This window comes from Lytechinus pictus, chromosome 7, assembly GCF_037042905.1.
Source record: "Lytechinus pictus isolate F3 Inbred chromosome 7, Lp3.0, whole genome shotgun sequence".
Taxonomy (NCBI): Eukaryota; Metazoa; Echinodermata; class Echinoidea; order Temnopleuroida; family Toxopneustidae; genus Lytechinus; species Lytechinus pictus.
Window position 1 is genome coordinate 14,581,081 of NC_087251.1, and position 12,315 is coordinate 14,593,395.

The window sequence follows — 12,315 nt, forward strand, 5'->3', positions numbered from 1 at the left end:
ATTTTGGATTTTCAAATCGATGATTTTAAAGATGAAGACAAAATTGATGAAGTTTCTAGCTCTAGTGACGTGGATGGAGGTAAATTAGGGGAATTACGCCTATGATGATGAGTCGGACAATTCAACTTGCATGCCGATTCGCTACCAACTCATGCAGCTGCTAGTGCTAGCTCGAGCTAGCTGCTCGTATGTGATTGTAAACAAACCATCACAAACACACATTGCTTGCTCGCCTTGGCTGAGAGAGTAGATGCACGTGTTGCACAGCTCTCTATCGGCATTTTGGATGGTTTGTTTATCACATACGAGCTAAGCATGTTGGGGGTGCTCTTTTACATCTAATTTTAATTTACCTCAACTTTCTGCTTCAAAAAAGGTTTTATCGTAATTAAAAATAATACGAGGTGTTACTATATTTTTATATAGATAAATAATTCCCCGAGTTTCGTAATTTTGTCAAAATAATGAGGTAGAAATTATGTCTAACAGAACGAGTGACAATTTATCCCAGCCACGTGAAGTTTATCGTCGGTGCATATCGTCTGCTGCTATTCGTTGAGTTGATTTGCCTTCAGATTCGGATGTATTCACTTGTTTGTAAGTACAGTTATATCATTATTTTCCTTCTTTAGAGTAAATTTTATTGACAGAGGGAATTAAGAGACTCTGTCTGGATGGTCAGGCTGGAATTCATTTTCATGGATTTATTTTGGCCCGCGGTACGTGCAGCTAGCACTAGCAGCTGCATGAGTTGGTAGCGAATCGGCATGCAAGTTGAATTGTCCGACTCATCATCATAGGCGTAATTCCCCTAATTTACCTCCATCCACGTCACTAGAGCTAGAAACTTCATCAATTTTCTCTTCATCTTCAAAATCATCAATTTGAAAATCCAAAATCTAGATAAACTTCTGGGTTTTCTTTCATTTCGTGATCGAAGTATTCAGTGACAGTGTGGAGAAAACGTACCCTCGCAACAGGTTTTGCATGCAAGTGGAGCTTGACGTGGGAGAGCCAATCACGTCTCGCGTACACTTATACACGTCATAAAAAAAAACAATTTCGCGGACGTAATTGTGCGTGTTTGAAGCATTCAGAGAGAGAACTTTAAACTACCAATTAAGTGAGCTTCATCGGTCTCCATGATAAATGATGTACAACATCGTGTTCTTCTTATTTTCCCCTTTAATTTGATATATAATTCTTCATTTTTATGATTTTCAATATATTTCTACTTTAAACAAGGCTTTAAAATTACTATTTTCCTTCATTTATTTTGATAATTTCCTTCAATGTTGATAATTAAATCCTGATTTAAAAGCATTTAACGACCGAATGTTTCTTTGATTTACATTGAGGTTGATCCACCTAGCATATCCCATGAATTCAAATGTCCGACTGGCCGCACAATTATTTAACTTTACGGTATTACTGAGACAGCTATTCATGCGGAATCTTATTTCAACTTGGCCTGGAGAAGATACATTTCAGATAATCAGGTGCAAGATCATTCAGGCACTTATATATTTGGATTCAATGTGGATTCCATCGAATGGGCAGTTCTTGCCACTTTAGTTCTCTAAACATATCAACTATGTGAGTTCGTGGATGTGCACCCAGAATCATTCTAGCCATTTTATTGTGTAACTTTACTAATCTATCGAGATTTGTCGATGAGGCATTTGACCATGCAACATTGCATAATCTAGAAGTGGCATGATTAAGGAACAGCATAACATCTTCAAAATTTCATTTGGTAAAACCGGTTTAGCAGATCGTCTTAAAAACACTATTCTTTGAAATCATTCACTGGCTGTGTAATCGATGTACTCCTTCCATACTTAATGTTCATCAAGCATGACACCAATATATTTGGATTTCTTAACTATCTCGATGTGCTGATTGGAGAGCATTAAATACAGATTAGAAAATTCTTTAAGCTTTTCTCGAGTGCCTAGTAACATAAATGTTGTTTTATTTAAGTTCAGTGTCAGCTTATTGGTAAACCATTGGAAGACCATTGATGTAAATTACAAACATTGACGGTCCTTAAATTGAGCCTTGCGGCACTCCAAAGGTAACCGGGTCAAGTGAAGACATACGATCATTATATTATTCTTTCAGTAAGAGGAGAATGTCCCACACTGTGAACACACTGTGGACCACGCTGTGAGTCACTGTGTTCTTTCTAGCAGGGAATGTTGCTGACCCGGAGCTTGTTGCATAAAACTTTTACCATGATAAAACTCTGGCAAATGAATAAAAATTATGCCAAAACAAATTATGCCATTGACAATAACACAATGAAAAAAAATACCACAATTTTTCTATTATGCAACAGGCCCCTGGGAAGGTTTCTTATGGCAATTTTTTTGTAAATTGCACATTTTGGTAAATTACCAAATGTGCAATTTACCAAAATGTGCCTTCACTATGTTACGGCACATTTTGGTAAATTGCCAAAATGTGCAGTTACCAAAAGTGCCGTAACTTCTGGAATTCTTCGCTCAGTTGTCCTCATTCGTTGCATTAATAAAGAATACAAATAGCTTGTAGTCACTTCATCTAAGAGTTATTTCATCTAAATGCCATTTCGTTCATTAAACATTTTATCCAATAGCCATTTCATCATATAGCCTATAGCCAGTTAGGCCAAAAGCCACTTCGTTCTATAGCCATTTTGGTCTGATGTCCTTTGGTCTAATTTGGTCCAGCACCCACTTGGTTCAATTGACAGTTGGTCCAATACACACTTGAAGTTGATCTAACCGACATTTGGTAAAATGCCCACTTGGTCAAATGCCCACTTGGCCCCATTCCCATATGGTCTAATGTGTATAAGTTTACGCAATCGCGTGAACGCCCCCAGTAACGACTGATAGACCAAGTGGGCATTGGATGAACAGTCAATTGGACCAAGTGGGTATTCGACCACCTGTCAATTGGACCAGGTGGATTTTGGACCAGAATGACAATTGGCCCAACTGGCAATGAGGTTATACGAATTGGCTTTTGGACGAAATGGCTATTGGAAGAAGTGTCTACCCCTGACTTTGTTTCTACCCCAATACCGCATTTATCAATCTTTACTCCATTACAAACATCAAACCTAGTTTTTGAGTGGTTACCAAAATGTGCATATTGTCCACAATGTGCAGGCACAACAACTTATAACTGCACATTTTGTTAACAAAAATCCTGTCAGGCATAGGTGTACTATCGGCACATTTTGGTAACGAATTTAATTTTACCAAAATGTGCCGTAACAACAAGGTTCCTGGGCTACAGTCAGACTTTGGAAAACTATACCAAGTCGACAAAGGCTAGTGTTATTACCAATGACAGATCATTAATCGTTAGAGGTCGGTTTGGTTGGTGTGGCCGTAGCATTAGCGGGGGTTGATAGTGGGGGAAAGATGCAGAATAATTAGACTAGATAACCAAGATAATGGGAACATAGGTCATATTATTTACCAACCGTAAACGAGATTAAACAGTGTTTTACAAAATATTGGATGAAAAGGGAACAAGCATGTTTGTTGGGTAAGATAACACCAAATTCTTTGTACATTTTATATGAATTTGTATGTTCTTACAGTCATAATGCCCATGAAAGACAATGTATAAATTAGTTTATTATTCAACACATATACATGTTCCTTTTTAGATATGGTTCAATTAGAAATTTTAAAGCAATAGGATCATGCTGGTCTATAGTCAAGGCTTTGTATCACTTTCATATAAGTGACACATCTTGCCACAGATGTAATCACATTATCCAAAGAAAAATATGGAACAATCCCTGTCGTATTCATTGCTTCAGAAGAAAAAAAAGGAGTTCACTTTCTTATCATACGTCAAATTTATTTATATTTTTCTCTTTATATACACAAATACTACTTCACCTTCACATTTTGCTGTTCCCTAATATGTACTACAGGAAAATTTATCCCTAGGGAATTATTACTCGAAGGTTAAGTAACATTTATAAACTGGAGAACAAAATAATCCGAAAGTCACACGAGCCATGTATAAATTCATTTTTATATATGTTATTGCGATGGAATTGTCCTTGAACGGGAAGAAATGTGTTTATGCTTTATTCAGTAGTGAAACTGAATTTGAATAAAATTAATATTAATGATCAAATCAACTGGTTTTTATTTGTTGTCTTGAGTAAATGCAATACCCTTAGAATAATGGCTTAACAATCTGGCTAAATGTTGCCTTTCCATCATAGATGCAGATCTAAAAAGTTCTGACATAGTTAGATAAGGACCTTTTGGCACGTGAATTATCATTGCTTTGAAAATTATTATTTCTTTTAAAATTCAATTTGATGTTAATTCTGCTTATTACTCGGATATAACTTCTTTAAAGGTCAAGTCCACCCAAGGAAAATGTTGATTTGAATAAATAGAGAAAAATCAAACTTGCCTAACGCTGAAAATTTCATCAAAATCGGATGTAACATACATGTAAGAAAGTTATGACAGTTTAAAGTTTCGCTTATTTTTCACAAAACAGTGATATGCACAACTCAGTGACATGAAAGTGAGTCAGTCGATGATGTCCATCACTCCTTATTTCTTTTGTTTTTTATTGTTTGAATTATGCAATATTTCATTTATTACAAATTTGACAATGAGGACCAACTTGACCGAACCATATCATATTAAACAATGCTAATTCCATATGTTCAGGGAGGAATTAATCATTGTGTCACTCTACAATGAGGAGAAAATGAGAATATTTCATATTTCATACAATAAAATACAAAATAAATAATGAGTGGATGACGTCATCAGTCTCCTCATTTGCATACCGACCCGGATGTGCATATAACTGTTTAAGTGAAACTTTAAAATGTCATAACTTTCCTATTTTACATCCGATTTTGATGAAATTTCCAGTGTTATGCTTGTTAGATTTTTCTCTTTTTATTCAAATCAATTTTTTGTTGGGGTGGACTTGTCCTTTAATACTGGCGTCATTTGACACACATCGTTATTCATACATATACACAATTCTTTGGTATTGGTAATGTTGCTAAATTCTGTCTGAACCCATTATATGGTCACTCCCACACATGAAATTTATGTTTTGTATTTACAGATTTTCCCTCAGAGCATCAAAATATTATGGAATACGTCGCGGCGATCAATCATTTAATCACCATTGTCAGAAAAATTCTTTGCGAGGGATTATTTATATTATATTATTCCAACAAATTGAAGAAGATGGGTAAACAGTTAAGTTATATAACTTATATTGCATTTCAACTACTTAACTGTAATCATTAATGAACAAGGATCTTTATTCACATAATTTCCATGTGGTTATGCGCACACTACTTAAGTTCATTTGAGTAATAAATTAACCGCCTTCTGTTACAAAATCCATCTTGATTATTACATATATCACTTCCAAACCTTATCAAGACACCGCTAAACTCTGACGTTCATAAATATTATAGTAGCTATTATCTAGTGTTAGGTAAAGTGCTATCCATCACCACAAATTGCCTCTAATCATGCAAATCCATTCATTACATAAATCGGTCAGAAAACTCTTTTTTTTTCCCCAAAAGCTGATAGTTGCATAAAATTGAAACGGATTACTGATTCTTCGTATAATCCAAGTGGATATCAACACATAAAAAAGAATCCCATCTCGCTCATTCTGTTCCTTTTATCATACTTCATGATGGACTTATTTGACCTACCGAAACGACAAAGAAGTATTTTATTATTACACTAATTTATAGAAGCGGAGTAGAACGAGTCGGGTGTACTGATCATCTTATCATCTTAATCGCAATTCTCTCTACGTACTTGGCCTAACACAGAGGACAATATGTTTTTAATAAAAAGTGGCATTTATGACATAATGATGAACAATAAATAATTTTATATCATCCATGAAAACAATGAAACAAAAACACTTCTTCTTATTATTATGTTTTATTTAGATCTTTATCAACTTTTCTTTTCCTCATCTGATATTAAAAAATTTTTACAGGTCATGTACTTTGTGAACATTTAACCCAACAAATTACCATTTTAGCATGATCAAAATTTAAGGTTGACAAGCTACTTTTTTTTTATTTCTTAGTTATGTGTCACTGTAATATTCTCGTTGTCCGTTCAATGACGGAATTACTAAAATCGGTTATCCAAGCAAATTTTGTATATATCACTGAAATTTTTTTTTAACGCTGTACGTAGTCTACACTGATAGAAATTATTATGATTCAGCGTGTCTTTACTATTGTTTACGCAGGCAAACATAAAACTTCTTAGTTCGGCCATTTTTAACACGATCTATATATTCATGCTGTATTTGTTTAATTTGAGTATTCAAGGGATTCGATATTAAACACAATCGATCAGAAAGTGGCTTTCAAATTAGACAGTGACCTGGAAAACATTTTGATGCCTCCTGATGTTGTGTTGCATTATTAAATGGTCCAAAATTAGGTCTTCCTTATTTAAAGATATCAAATTCTCTTATCATAAAACTCTCTACATATATTTTGTTATTAAAAATGACGTCATACGAATCTTGGAACCGTAGCTTCCTCCATGAAAATAAATTGTCAACTTGTTTGTCACGTAATACGAAGACCGGCTAATAAAAGCCATTTCTCACACAAGTTGTTGTCCCGAATAGAAAACAAGAATGAGAAATAGGTAACAATATCATAAACAGTGTGTGATAAACATATCTGTGTCGTCGTCATGAATTGTCATGAAGTATTGTAATGTGGAATCTGTTTCAAGAATCGATCACGCATTTTCCCGTTTCAATACACTGCATACGTTGTAATTAACAGATTCCATCAGTTATCTTTAAGGTGTACCAGAGACTTTCATGTCGAACAATCTTCAGTTAAAATATAATTAATTTTAAAGAGTCAAATTGTCTATACTAGGCCATTTTTAGCACATCTTAAGACTACTTTAATTCTGCCAGTGGGAGTAGGACCCCCCCCCCCCCAAAAAAAAGGGGGGAATTAACTAGCCGCCCTTTCACACGGTAAAAAAAATCATAATTTCAATGATGATTCCAGTGAAAAAAACGGCTAATGACCAATATTTAGCACGTGTGAAACCAAACTAGAACATGATTAGAATCACGAATGCTAATCACAGTCATGATAACAATAGCAATCATCATTACAATGATGATTTAAGATTTACGTGTGAAAAGGCCCTAAAATGAATCATTCTTCCATGGAAAACGTCAATCCGCCATTTCACACGGTAAAAAAAAATCGTAATTTGAATGATGATTCCAGTGAAAAATAATGCTGATGACGAAATTTTAGCACGTGTGAAACCAAACTAGAACCTGATTAGAATCACGAACGCATGCAATCATTGTTACAATGATGATTCAAGATTCACGTGTGAAAAGGCCCATAATTTACATGAATTATATAAACATCTCACATGAATTATAACATCTCAATCACTACAACTGTGCATATATATAGGCTCACACCAGTTAAATACGTTAAACATCTTGATGAAAGTGAAACGTGGTTTCGATGAGTGAATAAAATATTAGATACATGTACTAGTAATTTATACAATATATCGACAATTATATAGTCTAGCTTGAGATGAAAATGACTACGGAAACATTTTTTAACTACTAAACTATATCTTGCTTCAATTGTTAAAGATTTAGCGTAGATAGTAACGTTCAAGTTTCGGCCCCAGACGTAAATGATCATATATGATTAATGCACCACTCTAAAAACTGGATTACACACATACCCACACCCACACGCTCATGTATCGTCACCAATTTATAATCAATCGTAACACGCATTAAACTTAAACATTTGAAAATTTTAATCCAGAATTAAAAGTTCCATTTGAATCACATCCTCAATTTGTGTCATCGTGATTGAAATTACACTGTGAAACCAACATCAGTTTGGTTAAACACATTACGACAAGCCACAATGTTGACGTGCCCAAGTGAGAAATAGCATTCACACCAAAAAACGAACTGTGATCCAAACATATACTGCAGTTCATAAAGTTCTGAGAGTGATGTGACAAAATGATTTAAGCAAAACCTTCACATTAATATTTCTTGAACTGATTGTTTTTTTAAGTTTGTATGAAGCTTTACTGACGTGAACGATGGGTTTATCAATTCTTATTCAGTCTACATCAAATTATTCTTTATTCTCTTCTATACAGGTGAATTCGATTCACGTTTTTCTCTGAAGGGGGAATTGAGATACATGTCACAAACATGAGGTAATGTGACAGTGGAGAGATTATTCCAACACATTAAAAAAAGACAAATTATAAACAGCCGACAGGGAAAGAAGGCTCCTTACTTTTCCATGTGTACAATCCCCTTTAAAAGCCCCCAACAAAATTATAGCTTTTCTTTTCCTTTATTATATCTTCTCTACCTAATGTTCCTTCTAAAAAAAACATTTATGGATGCCTTGATACTTAAAGGAGAATGAAACCCAAAATTTAATACCACATAGTATCATTGATAAGTACATGATCATCAAAATGAATCCACTTATACCCAAATCCGATTTCCCAGTATGGAGTACCACCTCTTCAAAGTTGAGCTTCTTCAGGTTCGTAGTCTCTGAATGGAGATCGCCATTGTTGCGAGGTTCGTTCAAAATTGTGACGTCAGCGACGAACAACTGCTCTCGGTAGTACTTCCATGTGCAGTTATACACGGGCTGAAACCACCCTAAAGTTTGCATAATATAAATACTTTTTTTACCAGAAATAAATAAAATATACACATAAAACACTTAAAAATATTATTAAAAAGCTATTAAAATTATTTCATGGTTTAAAAACACAAATTGATGAGTTTTGGTGAAAATGTTTACACATTTATTTACGATATCCAAATTGGCAAATTTGACAAAGCTAAATTTGTACGGACGGACGGCCCCTGAACCGAGTGATCGTGTATGTTGGAAGTTTGGTTGTCTATCCCGTTTGAATATCGTGAGATTGTTGATTGTGCTGTATTTCAATATATATATCTAACGTTGTTTATTATTTGTTGCCGTCGATTTTAAGTAAAACAAAACTTATCGCGGACGTTTGTATTGAAAAATAGAACTGAGAAAGCCCAAGAGCCTACGACTTCGAGCCCCAATACTCGGCCGAAGAAATCGGTGAAATGCTCGCTACAAACAACATCATTCCTCGTGAATTTAGAGGAAGGCTTGTTGTATTTCTCCACCTTTAGTGCAGCCACCCATAGAGATTTCTGGCTTCTTCTGCGGATCGGGAATTCGATAAAAGCTGCATTTTGTGCCCTTTTCTGACCGATTTTACGCTAGTAATTACAGGCGCGCGCAGGGGTCGGACACCGAGTTGTCCGTCGCTGACGTCACAACCCCCCCCCCCCCACGGAGATATGGGGAGTATGAGCAAAATGGCGACCTCCACGGGTCTTTCGAATATCAAAATATTGATAACTTTGACTTGGTATATCATGGGAAATAGGAAACCGTTCTGCCTCATTTTAATTTTATTCTAATCAGTGAAATGTAATCGGCTTATGACCAGATAATAAATATATCCTTTCATTATCCTTTAAACTTACTCTCTTTTTTTTTCTTTAATTCTCGATTTGTTCCCCTTCTTTACTCTCAATTTTAGAATGTGAAATTATCTTTCTATGTTGTGACCATGCTGCAAATCACTGCAACTTTTGTACGATCTTTCCAAACTTTTTTATTCCAATTGTTTTGGCTTTGCTTGTTGTTTTTCATTTTCCTATTACTTTTTCACACAATTTGCTTTCAAATTGGAAGAATAATTTCCCTCAATGTTTAAGCAGAGTTCTTACAGACTATACATACACTCTTAAAAATGTTGGGCAACATACTGTCCAAACAACAATTGGTTAAAACCTTTTCCAATTCTGGGTAGTTTTAAACCAATAATGTGAAAACTACCCAGAGTTGAATAGATTATTTAACCAACTATTGTGTGGACAGTATGTTGCCCAGCATTTCAAGAGTGTATATATATATATATATTTATATATATTTATATATGTTTATACATATACATTCATGAAGCATGATGCAAGTAGTTTGGCCTTGAAGCTTTATGGTGTTAAGAGTCGGTAAAAAGTGATTCTTTCCAGCTCATTCGACAGCGTATAAAGCTACGATTACTGAGATGACCGTCATGAATAGCGCGCGAGGAAAAACATGCACCCATTTTCATCAAATACCTATTCATGCTGTTCCCAGAGTATATACGAGCGGCATCGCAAGACAATATGATAAAAGGGAGTCATACACTTTTATGATTATGAATATGCTCGCCATTTTAAACATATTCATATTCCATGAATTTCAATCGAGATAATTTTTCAAACTATACCAATATAAGGGTAGAGTATCCTCAATTTGCAGGAACATTCCTAAAATTAAATCTAATGAAAATAAAATGATCGGAGAAATACACTGTGAAAAAAATATTGGATAATTTTATTTTACCATCACCAGATTTATTATGTGTCTAAGCAATTTGGGGCAGTATTTTACCCAATGCGGGAAGCGTATATTGTCCAGTAAGGTTAAAAAAATAAGCAGCAATTACTTTAGAATGGGCAAAATTTTTATCACACTGGACAGTGGCGTACCTAGGATTTTCCACAGGGGGGGCAAAACCGTCCGCCAAAAAAATTGACAAGCAAAAAAAAAAAAAAAAAAAAAAAAAGGTCTTCGATCACAAATAAAGGATTCCGTACCAGAAAAAAATTGACAAGCAAAAAAAAAAATAAATAAATAAATAAGTTTTAAAAAAAAAGTCTTCAAGCTCGTCAGGGGGGCAATAAAGGTCTTCAAGCTCGTCAGGGGGGTCAAAAAGGTTTTTTCAAGCCCGTCAGGTGGGGCAAAGATACGTCTTTTGCATTGGTTGTGACTCGTCAGGGGGGGGCAGAGTGCCCCCCCCCCCTGCCCCCCCCCCCCGTAGGTACGCTAGTGACACTGGATGAATAAAAACTCCCAAAAGAAATGCCCTATGTTGGTTGATGATGATGATGCACAGCATTTGTATAGCGCCATGTATCTTTCAAAGACATTCAAAGGCGCATTTTTTTTTGGAGGAGTCAGCCAATCTGGACACATAATTACCCTCATGGAGCATTTTTACTCAGTATTTTTTTAGAATGTAGGGAAAAGGGAGAAAATAAAACGATTTATTAATGTTTTCCTTAACCTCAACATGGATACTTACTTGCTGAGGTAATACAAGGTAGGATACAATTCATAAATCTCATTGCGAATACTTCAAGTTTTTCCCCTTCTCGCCTGACTCGTCTAAAAGACCTTTTTTTACTTCCCTTGCCTACAGTACTTCTACAATGTTTTCTGAATATGAAGCTGATTCTACTAAGTTCTAGATCGATTTGGCATTGGTGAAAGACATCACGTTTTCGTAATTTCACAAATTGCTGTAGAAGGACACTTTTTCATTTCTAGTTTTCATTTGTAAAAGTTATAAAATATTATCGATGGCAATGAATCGTTTTAATTGGTGTTAAAGATGATGTGGTCTCTAGTTCAATAAGTGTAGCAAAGTCGTTCAAGCAATCCTCGTTCTGTAAATTATTGGAAGCAATTTTTTGTTCTATTTGTCTTCTTTTACATGAGTACGTTTTTGAGACGGGACTTTGCCCTCACGAATGCACATACAAGGCGTCCGTTTAGGTTTGTATTTTTAAACCAATTTTTTTTTTTACTGCAAAAAGTAATATTCTGTCGCCAAAGGCAAGAAATGTTCCTTTTTAGCCTTGGTTGAGATTGTACAATACATTTCATTCCGATGTTACCTTGAGAAACACTAGGCTGAATTAGAGCATTTACCGGTGCTTCTCGCTTCGTAATGCGATAAAGCAACTCAATAATTCGACGGCCATTCTTCAGATTAGAAAATCATCGGATATACAATCCAGACCTTTATTCCATTAGCATAGTTTTCTTCCAATCAACTATTTTAATACTAGTTCAGGATATGGACTATTACCTTCACAGAAACCTTGTAATTTGTTCGTCAACCAGCTCTTGAAAGTAATCTAGTAAACTAGTACATTACAATATAAAATGATCCAGTCTTCTGTAATGACCTTGATCAAAAATTGGATTTACTACTTCGTCACAAGCCAAGATTTATATCAACTTTTCGATATTTTTTAGATTTAAACGGGATAACATAAAAACAAATAAAGCAAACCGCTGTCTGGTTTCCAAATACTATCATGCCAATATTTTTTTCATGTATCACAAGC

At 35.0% G+C, this 12,315-nt stretch overlaps 1 protein-coding gene across 2 annotated transcripts in view; it reads left to right on the forward strand.

Moving 5' to 3' along the window:
* The first annotated feature begins 220 nt into the window (after positions 1 to 220).
* Positions 221 to 12,315, forward strand: part of LOC129265984 (thyrostimulin alpha-2 subunit-like) — a 48,070-nt gene continuing 35,975 nt past the window's right edge. For both annotated transcript variants that reach the window (XR_010294087.1, XM_054903878.2), the window contains exon 1: positions 221 to 597. The gene's annotated coding sequence lies outside the window, so the exon portion shown is untranslated. The remainder of the gene's footprint in view (positions 598 to 12,315) is intronic.